The sequence below is a fragment of the Tiliqua scincoides genome, chromosome 2 (genome assembly GCF_035046505.1).
Source record: "Tiliqua scincoides isolate rTilSci1 chromosome 2, rTilSci1.hap2, whole genome shotgun sequence".
NCBI lineage: Eukaryota > Metazoa > Chordata > Lepidosauria > Squamata > Scincidae > Tiliqua > Tiliqua scincoides.
This window is the reverse complement of record NC_089822.1, coordinates 209118399-209129514: the sequence shown is the minus strand read 5'-3', so window position 1 is coordinate 209129514 and position 11116 is coordinate 209118399. Positions and strand designations below refer to the sequence as shown.

Sequence of the window (11116 nt, the reverse complement as noted above, 5' to 3'; positions counted from 1 at the left end):
TGCTACTTTGAATGTTTTGTCTTGCCACTTAGTTGCTAAAAGGTACAGGAGCTCTCTGGGAAAAATAATTTGGCCTCATGTATATGTCTAGTGAGTGGCTGGGGAAGGTTCAGCTCTTGAATTTCTTCTTGGTTGCATCCCTCTCCAGTCCAATGTCAAGCTGAAAACCAAGGCAAACGGTTGATGCATGGAGCCTAGTTTGTAAAGCTAGCTTGAACAGGAGACAGTACAAAGTCTTTACTGTGTGATGAGGGAATTAAGGCAACCACCTTAATCTCCCATTTCCCCTGCTTTCTGGAGCATGAGAGAAAATTCTAAGCACCTTACTACAGGTGTATCTTAAATCGAAGCTTGTTTTATCTCTGGACAGGGAATACATATACCCTATACTGGGCCCACACCATTCTCTCCTTTAATATGAAATGTAGTAGTTGGTGGGCCTTGCAAACAAGGTGTGAATGGCAATTAAAGAATCTTGGGGTTGGAGGCCATCCATATTTTTATGAGCTCATTTCCTCACTCTCCATACAAATGTTTGGCTGGCAGCCCAGTTGCTGCGACCAGGCTTTGTTCACCACTGGTTTTAATTAACAGGAATCATCCTATGCCATTCTCCCAATAAATTAATGACAAAATATCGGTTTTTGTCAGATTCTCTGTTTCCAGGAAATCTTTATGAAACACAGACTATATTCCTGAGTGAGAAACAAATTTTTCGGTTAATGGGAGTTCTTAATCCAACCTTTGTTATTTTTGTGAAGGTTAAAGGGGGGTGGGGAATGAAGTCTGAACAGCTGATATTTTTCAATATATTTTATAAGGTTCAAGGCTGCTGTCCTATTTAAAACAGATTTATTCTGCCTCTCCCTCAATACTTTAATATGTGTGCTCTCTCGCTCTGTCTCAAAGAGGCAAAGCAATTGCTTTTCTGGGGTCAACTTTCAGCACAAGAACCTGCCACTTTTCCAGCAACTCTTCGTAGCTTTACAAATCACAAAGATGGTGGGTACTCGCATAAGACTGTGAACACTGTCACTTGCCTTTACAAATTGCATCAGAGGTAGTGGGAGAATATACAAAATGGCTCAAAACCACAGCAGGACGGTAGGGGCAGCACTTAGACTAGTGATTTTTAACCTTTTTCATCTCATAGCACACTGGCAAGGCGCTAAAATTTTCAGGGCACACCATCAATTTTTTTTGGCAATTGACAAGGTACACTATGCACTGATGGGGGGGCACCACAACCGCAATGGTCCTACTAATAAATGACCCCCCCCAATCTCCTGTGGCACATATGTGGACCATTTGCAGCACACCAATGTGCCGTGGCACATCAGTTGAAAGGCACAGACTTAGAACTTACTGCAGTTTCTAGCCTGATCTTGCACACAGTTTATAGTTGTTTTTTTAAAAAATTTTAAAAGCTTTTATTAGCTTTCAGTAGAGACTTTCAACCACGAATAGCATGTGGAGATGCACACAACTGGGCTAGAAACAACAGCAGAAGTAAGATGCAAAAGCTTCCCTACCCTCCACTGCAGTTTCAGGCTGTTCTCCACACATGTCCCTATCACCCTGTCGCTGTCCTTCCTCTCTCTCTCTGTACTGTCCCTCCTCATCACAGAACTAATAGAAACTGGGGGGGAGGGAGTTTACATCAGAGAAGGAATTGAATGTCCTTTCCAGGGTACATTTCTGATTTTCCTGTGAGTTGTTAATTTAGCAAAACAAACAAACAAAAATAGCAGATATTAATCATGGATCTTCCATGTTCTCTCTTTTATAAGTCTGGGCTACAAACCAGGACATCTGGGATGAAAGTCTCACCTGTGCTAAGAACTCAAGAAGCAAGCCCCTTCCCTTCAGCTCCCACCTCTGCAATAGTTGGAGACAAATCCTACCCTACTCAAAGGTTTGTAAGGACTACAACCAGGTGGTCCTGGTTACTTCCAAATTACTTGGAAGTAAAGTACTCTTAGACACTATAGAAATAAAAAGTGTAATAATAAAGGCTTTCCCCTGTCCATTCACAGCCACTCATCTGTAACAAAGAGATTCAAAGCAAATACATATGCCAGATCTCCCCCTCCCCCCTTTTTGACCTGCCCCACCCCCTTTCTCTCCTCAGACTTACACCAGCTATATTGTTGGAGTGGGCCCATGGATGGGTCTATAGGCCTATGGCTACCAGGTGACCTACGCAGATGTGAATTTAAAAAAATCTTTTTTAAGACTGACCTCTGATAGGCTTCCGGATTACCTCCCCCCACCATTAAATGCAATGCACACTCCATCAGCACAGCTATATCAGTGGCAATAGGGCAGGGGAATAGCATTGGGCAGTGAGTCTTGCCAATTGTGGAAAATAACTTCTAGTGTGTGTGTGTGTGGGGGGGGGGATTTAAGTAGGAAAATGGCACTGGGAAAGGCCAAAATGCCCTCTTAATCTGGGTCAAGTCTAGTCCCATACTCCTGCAACAGCTTTTTGTGAAAGGGAAAACAAACACACAAGGAGTCACATTCACAGGATTTGAGCATGCCTTTCAAATTACATCTTATTTAGCCATGTGCTAAAGCTGGATTTGGCCAATGACCATAGTACTACTCTTTTGTGGTTCATTTCAGCCTGTTACATGGGAGACAGGTTAGGGAGTTGCAATGTAGCAGCTGTTTAGAGCCCCTGGTGGATGCAGGTTTGCAGCTCTGCCATTTTTAAAAAAACAGTGGAGCAAGAAAATTCAAATGTGTGGACTGTAAAAACCTGTACACTGCGCTCCCCTTCAAGAGTGTTTTGCTTTCAAAATCCTGGGAGGATCCCTACCAAGTGTTCCATACTTGGAGAAGTGGGACAGCACAGGGGTCAGGGGGTTTGTCCCTCATGTTCCAAGTTTTTAATCCATTTAATGCTGTTTCTGTTTCAAGTGCCTCAGTTTAGGGATTCATCCGCGCATTAAAACACCCTCTGTGATATTACAGATGTCTGAGCCTCAGCTGCCCTGATTGAGCCATGTGACAGGGTTTTGATTTTAAAATGAATGAATGAATTCAACACAATGAATAGGAGTGACAATCTACCCTGGAAGATGTATTTGTACTAATTATTTTCTTTCTAGAGGATCAACTGGAAGCCCGAGTTCACTAATTCTCTTTCAACCATCAACACACTAATTTCTTGAGCTTTGTTGCCCCCAATTAAGTCCATCAGTCTAAACATCAATTTAGTCTTAATGTGACAAACTGCTGACTAGCTGGAGGTTTGGCTCTTGGCATTGCTTCTCTTGCAGATTCTGTTTCAAGGAGTGTTTGTGTTACCCCGGTGGCACAAGAGTTCCTGCAGTAATGCTCCTTACTGATGACATGAAGCTGCCATACTGAGTCAGAGAATTGGTCCATCAATGACCCAACACTGTATCGTAGCAGCTCTGAGGTCTTTCTCAGCAATGGTTGGCAACCTTCAGTCTCGAAAGACTATGGTAGAAGCCTACAGCACCTGGTATTCCTAGGCGGTCTCCCATTCAAGTACTAACCAGACCTGACCCTGCTTAGCTTCTGAGATCAGATGAGATCAGGCATGTGCAGGGTAACACTGCTGCCTAAAATCCTTTATCCTGCAGGTGCTTGGGATTGAACCTGAGCCCTTCTTCATGCAAACCATGTGGCTGCCCACTGGGCAATGGAACCATATCCATTTGGAACCCCACCGCACCTCAAGGACAATGTGAGATGTTCCAGATCACCTGGGAAGAGTCTCTTCTGCCATTTTGCCCCATACCAGCATTGTCCCAGTTTTCAGGGCGCTAGCGCTGAGAAGGAGGGAAGCTGCAAGGTGAGCTCATCTCACAGGACCTTGACTTTCTTGTATTACTGCAGCGTATGGAAAGGGTAGTTACTGCAGTGGAAATCAACCTGGAGGGACCTCAAATGGTGTGTTACCCTGTTCCTTTCTGAAAGCACATGCAGGCATGCCAACTAACTCCTCATGTCATTAGGTAAACCAGGAAACTGGGAGTGTCCTCTGTGCTTTTGCAGCCACAATGCTGATGATAGAGGATGCTTGCCTCTCCTTTGTTTGGCTGGCTTTCCCAGATGGGCATAACCCCATACTGATCACCCAATCTTCCAGTTCATGAGGGGTTTCTCTCTGCAAATGTGCCATTTGCCTGTGCATGCAGCAGGTGTTGGGGTTGAGATTTGCTGCTAGGCACCCATGTTTTTCATAATGCTACACAGGGCTAATACAGTAATTTTGCAGAGGACTGGTAACTTGGACTACAAAGATAATTGTAAATGAAATCTTCATGTTCAGAGGCAGGGATTGAACCTGGGATGTTCTGAAGGCAAAGCAGATGCTCTACCAAAGGGTTACAGCTCTTCCCCTAAGATGAAGAAGACCTTTGGCCCAGCAAGACTATTTTTGTATTCTCATGGAAATGTTCAACATAACCTGTGGCTTGAACTGTTAATGTTGGTCTTTGGGCAGGTGGGTAAGCCACAAGACTTACATTGGTGGATTTAACTACTGTACATGGTTCTTATTCTGGGAATCAAAAGTGTTTCTGGAAGACTAGCCTGATCTGCAGTTAAGGCCGGAATAGATTGGATGAATGTGATGAAGTAATGAAGAGATGCCACACCTCAAGGGAAGGCATGGAAGACAGAACCATATGGTGGAATGAAGAAGACATGAATGGGGGGGGGGTGCGCAGCAAAGGGAGGCTTGTACCTGTGTCCTGAATAAGTGCAGAAACCACATTCCAGTAAAAATGGGCCACGGGTGAGGAATAATCCTCCTGCCCCGGCGCTGTGTGACTTCACATAGGACTTATAGAGCCAAGAAAATCGAAATGAGACGCATCAGTCCAAGTAGTCTTCTGGTGGTGACATTCCTCTTTAGCTGCAGTCAGCATTACAGTTTGGGAAGTTAATACCCACTAAAGATTAAAAAAAAATAAAAATAGCAAGGATTCCCTGAGAGTCAGTAAGCACAGAAGAGAGTTGGAACAGCATGAGGCTTTAATTAGTGCTAAGCTCAGTTCAGGGATGTGGGAAGTACTTATCTCCACGGGAAACATCAAGGCAAGTCCTGGAGCTGAGCCCACAGGTGCACACAGTCAGTGAGCAAAAACAGTGGGCAGCCCAGACTGAAGGCACCACGATAGCGCCAGCACATGGCCTTATCTCAACAGCCCTGGGCACAGCAGTTGAAACAGTCAGAGTAATCATCGAATATTTATATAGTGCCTTTCATGCACTACACAAGAAGAACCCAGTGTTCATGCAAAATGTCTTGCATGAACGCCAGTTTGTCCACGACTGCCAGCGTGATCCCTGATAAGGATACTGATGAAATAAAAGAGGTTAAATTTAAAAAAAAACAAAAAAAACATGCAGAGAAAATGAATTATCTTTAGTGTGAAGATATAAATTGTGCAACAGTACTTGAGAATGCATTTCATGTGTCTATATGTATATTGTGCTGCGCAGATTGTCGACATTAGCATGAGAATACGTTTCCCCAGACCTTCATTGTTTTAAAAAAGGAAATATTATTGCTTTCATGGTTGCAGAAATACATTTGCTACTTGTTCTCTTGCTAGAAAATATGGTTACAGGTAGTACATGTATGTTAAAACTGGTTGATTAATTGAACTTAATCAAGACTTTGTTCATAGCCCATCCTAATGTGAAACCTGCCGATGCATGCAGCCAATCCAATGGACCGTGTGCTTTATCTTGGGGGGGGGGGAGTCCTGGAGGCTTCCTTGATGCGAGGGAACTTTTGTTCCCTTACCTTGAGGTAAGCCTCCACTGCCCCAATGGATCTCCTTAGATCTGAGCCAGACATTCTGGAAGAGGGATGGGGGGGGGGGGGTAGGATCCTGGTGCACACTGTGGATAAAGGCCATGCTATCACTACTGGTCTGCATGGTGTAGTCTAGTCACACATAGCGCTCGGCATGCAGAAAGCCCTAGCTTCAATCTCTCCCAGCTTCAAGCACCTCTCTTCAGAAAGCGCTGGAAAACACTCCTGCATGAAACCCTGGAGAGCTGTTGCCAGTTAGTGTCAATAGCACTGAGCTGAATGGGCCAATGGGCCAGCACAGGGTAAGGCAGCTTCCTGAGTACCTTTGTAGGCCCCATATCTCTACTGCCACTTTGCATTGCTAGCCGGTGAGGATTCAGGTCTCCTTCCTCATTGGCTGCTGCTGCTGATTGCAAATCTTGACCAAAAATAAGGATTGCATTGGCCTGGTGGGAACCAATGTGTCTGGGGTGTTGCTTCACTGCTTGCCAAACGAACCTGCCCGACTGCTATTTTGTCTCAAGCAGCAGCTATACAACTATGTTTTGTACATGTGAGCCGGTTCTTCAAGCCAATTTCAATGCAATGAGGGAACGATTATGGAGTAATTTCTAGAGGGGACCATAGTTGGAAAAAAACTACATAAAAATCAATCATCCAGCTGAATATCGTTCTTAAGAAAAGGCCCAGTAGCTTTACACTGATTTGCAGTGGTTTCTTCTCACAGCTCTTTTCTGAAAAAATGCGCATGCTGGACTAAATCTGATGTTAACACACTTGATTGTGTTTCCCTCCATGGGAATCCTCCCAAATGTACTCCTGTGGAGGATGTTTTTTCCTTGGGAGAGGCCCTCAACAAGCGGAACCTGAGTTATGCACACAGAAATGGTGACAGGATCTACCTGCAGGCAGATTGTGACGTCACTGTGAAATAAGGAGGCTTCATCTTGCAATTTAAAATAAAATATGAATAGTGGTTTGCCAACCAAGTGCCTGGAACTGGATGGACTGTGATCCTTAATAAGTAGAACTGAGAAGACAACATATAAGAGTGAATGGTTTGATAAAATACGTGGGACAGCACAATTCCACTGTTATTTATCATGACCATTTGACTTGATGGTAGTCAGCCAGAAATGAACTAAGAGAAGGAGGAGAAAGAAAGCCTGAGCTTGAGTGAATTCCTGCATGCTGGTCACCATAAAGTCTGTTCAGCCCTTCTTCTGGCTTTGGAAATTTCACCAGCATCCCCTATGCTATGCACTTTCAAGCCTGTGCTTCACAAGGACTGGGGACTTGCCTTTAACCCATTTCTGCCCAGCCCATAAGAGCACACATTTGATCCCTGTTGTGCATATGCAACGCTGGGCAGATGTCATGAAATCTGGGAGTCTTACGTTTGCACATAGTACTCTTTTCTGTTTAGCAGAATGCATACGTGCATGCATTGTTTGACATTAATGCACGCATTATTTGACTTTGTCTGTAAACTGCTTTGTGTACTTTTTGTTGAAAAGCAGTATATAAATGCTGTTAATAATAACCAGGCTAACACATATTTTACTTCCTTAAATGTTACACCAATTCCTGGGTATATTTGGGGTGCTGATTCCAAAAAAGGCATCCATTTTTGCTTTTCACGACTAGTTTTGGAGACACGGCATAGCCTCTTTAGTGAATGGTTCAAGCAGCTTCCTCATGAGGAAGCCTACACCATGCGGAAGCTGCTTGAACCATTCACTAATGAGGTTATGCTATATCTCCAAAACTAGATGTGATAGGGCAAAACGGATGCCATTTTTGGAATCGGCACCCCAAATTCATATCAAACCACCATAAGTTTGGGAAAAACGTTTCTGACCCTCGATTTTGTAGGCCTGTGTAATTAATGATAATACACTCTTGATTACTGCAGTACTTCCACCACTGTTTCAATCTTATCATTAACCATTTCTCTACTCACCTTGTTTTTGGGCATTCTGTGGCCCCATTGGTGGGTTCTCTCTCTCGCGCTCTCTCCAGCCCAGTATACATAGCTATTGTCTGTTCTGCTGAAGCGCCTGTAATCCATGACTGGTACAGGGAAGCCTCCTGTACACTTTCATGAAATTGCTCACCCCAGTACAGTCACGATCTTAATCACAGCCTGAGCTTAAGGAGAATTAAGAGATAAATCAATGTCTTCAGGAAGTTCTGTTATTGTTTCAGCTTCTTGGGAAAAATATTGCCTCCAAAAGGATATTTTGTGTCTCCAGAAATCTGACAGATGTTAATGAAAACATTTTTTAACTCAGCTGGTGCCTGGCTTTGCATGCTGATGTACTTGTCCTCATAAACAGTCTTATCATTTAACACTGGGCAACAACAACACAAAGGACCACCAATACACATATATAGAAATGTGTATATGCCACATACATTTATATAAAGAGTAAAAAAGGACTACAGCCATACCCCCCCCCCCCCGTATCTGCTGATCAGGCACCTGCAATTTCAGTTATCACATTTCTGTGGCTACCAGGGGATGCACTTAAAAAAGGTCTGAAAAAATAGCTTTGACTTCTTTGGCACAATGAAACTGCTGCATTTTGAGGGCTCCAGGCAACCTCCTGAGCTGCCTGCAGCCTCTTCCTGGTCACACTGAGGTTCCTTTCTTTGCCCAAGACTCTCTTTTGTGGGGTATGTTTGCTCCTGAAGATGGTGCAGAATAAGCATGTGCAATTGACTCAAAACTGACAGTTAGCCCAAGGAAATGAGCAACTGTTCATTTGTCTCATTTTTGAGAGACAAGATGCTGCCAAACTTTTAAAATTCTGCCTTATTTATTTCTGAAAGCCTGTGCATGCAGTGAGTCTCAGAGATACCTCAGAGTGCATATAAAGGTAGTGACATTTAAAATGACTTCATACCACCTCTGAAAGTATCAAATGCCAAAGAAGTTAAAAAATGTAATCCATAATTCAGGTTTGTTTCCAAAAATTATAAATGGGGCGGGGGGAATGAGGAGTTGTAACAACATAAGCGTGTTTCTGCTACTCATGCCATTCTTGACATTTCAGCATAAGGCTTTTTTTTTAAAGCCAAGAATAATTTTTACAAGAAGGTTTTTAATCACTGGATAGAAGAGATATACCTGTCAGTTCCTCTTGACAGTATGCAAGGGATTTCAACAACTCCACACAAATTTGGCAGTAAGAGCTCACCTAGATAAATCTGAGTGGTACTCGGTAGTGGACAGTCACCCTATTTGCAGGCTCAGTCTGCCTTTGTGTACCCAGCCATAACACAGACTGGAGAATGGCAGCCCAATCCTGTGTGGGTCTACTTAGAAGTCAGTTTCACCATTGGGTTCCGTGGAGCCTACTTCCAGGAAAGTATGCATGGGATTGTAGCCTGGAGCAGCTGTGATTTGCACCTGAACGATTCAGCAATCCTCCTTAAGATGCTGAGCCATGCTGAATCTGGAGGGGGGGGGCAAGACAGCTCCCAAAAGGATGAACAAAATAAGGAGAAATCAGGGGTTTTCACCATAGTCTCACATGGGAACTTTGTGGGTAAGACATAGGGTTGTTGAAGATGAATGTTGGGATGAAGCCACACACAGGATTAAAGCTCAGTACCTTCTGGGGGGTGACAACAAGCATATAACCCTTTCAGTTGCAGTTTCTAAACCTGAGTAACTTGAACCGAGCCAAGCTATTGGTCCCAAGTAACCATTGAGTAGATCACATCCCGGCAAAGTCTGTAATTGGCTGTTTTCTGTTTTTTAAATAATATATGCATGTATGTATAATGTTATGTTTGTATGTATTTCTGTGTACATTTATGTGTGCATATATGTACAGATATATATATATATATATATCTGTGCATATCTGTCTGTCTGTCTGTCTGTCTGTCTGTCTGTCTGTCGGTCTGTGTGTGTGTGTGTGTGTGTGTGTGTGTGTGTGTGTGTGCATGTGTACAGATATATATATCTGTGTATTGCTTAGGTCTCTATTCTCGGTATGGTATCTGTTCAGAGACCTTATTTACCAAATATTTATGCCAAATAAAGGTTGAACGAACAAATGAATGGATTAAAGTGGCGTCCTTGACCAAAATGTAAACAGAAAGGAGGTGTGAACATAGGTACGACAGTCCTATGGAGTCCTACGACAGTCCTATGGAGGCCTTCTCCTGTGGGACATGCTGCACCCATGCAGCTTGATTTTTACTGATAATATAAACACTGTTGGCTCTTTATGAATTCCAAGAAAAGGATGTGTCAATTTGAGCCCACAGCACTACTTCCAGACTGGCCAGTGTTTTCTTTGTAGTTAATCGAAGCAGTCACCAGTGTTTCCTGGTTAAACCTGTACACTGTCATAAACTACAGCACAAAGAAATATGGCTCGGCACCAGAAAGAAAATCAGGAGAGCATGGCTCAGCCACATGGAGGTTGCCTAGGTCTTTGATTTTTCTGAGATCAAGAGGAAAGGTACTCTTGAAGCAGTAGTGGTAAGAGAGCTTTAGCTACACAGGAGTCCCTCTTGAGAAGGCACAAGCCAAAAGCTGCATCAGGAACAGGAGCTGGGGGATCAAAGGACTTTCCCAGTGGTGTGTCAGTGTCAAAGCTCATGAGAAAAGGAAACTTGAACAACACAAAACAGAGGAACGGAAAGAAGTAGGAAACCTGTTGCCAAGAGAGCTGTGTTGTGGCTGACTCCTTGACTGACCTACGACAGGTTATTCACATTTTCCAGCTGTAAGAAACTGTAATGATCATTGAACTGATTTGGTCCAACAGGACACAGACAAAAAACACAAGGCAGATAGATGCAGCAGAACTGTCAGTGAGAGGAATAATTTTTGCATTGTGTTGAAAGACCGTTCTGGAAAATCTGTGGCTGAGAATTCTGCTTTGTAGAAATGTCAGTAAGTGTGGCAAGCTACTTCCTGCTTCTCACACTGTGAAGGAACTCTGTCATAGATTCCTTCCTTAAACTGTTCCTATTTCAATCATCACTGCCTAGAGAGGTTAATGATACTATCTGTTTGGAACTGAAAGGACAACCCTCTAGGGCGTGGGAAGTGTTTGCCCGGTTCACCTTACTGGAGGTTCAGTCAACACATTCTAGATGTTGAGATTTGAGAACTTGCACCTCAGTTTACCTGTGTATGCAATGGGTGGTGGTATCGCCTGCTCACATTATGGTGGGTGGAGAGCTTGACTCTACAGCTTCTTGACCTACAGCTAATTTGCTGTGTTAACCCAACAGAAACTCATTAGGTCCAAATTCAGTGGTACTTTGTGTTCATGGCTGTGA

General features: G+C 43.4%; 1 pseudogene; it reads right to left on the bottom strand.

The window, feature by feature from the left end:
- Positions 1-3481: 3481 nt before the first annotated feature.
- On the bottom strand, positions 3482-3600 carry LOC136643205 (5S ribosomal RNA; annotated as a pseudogene).
- Positions 3601-11116: the final 7516 nt, after the last annotated feature.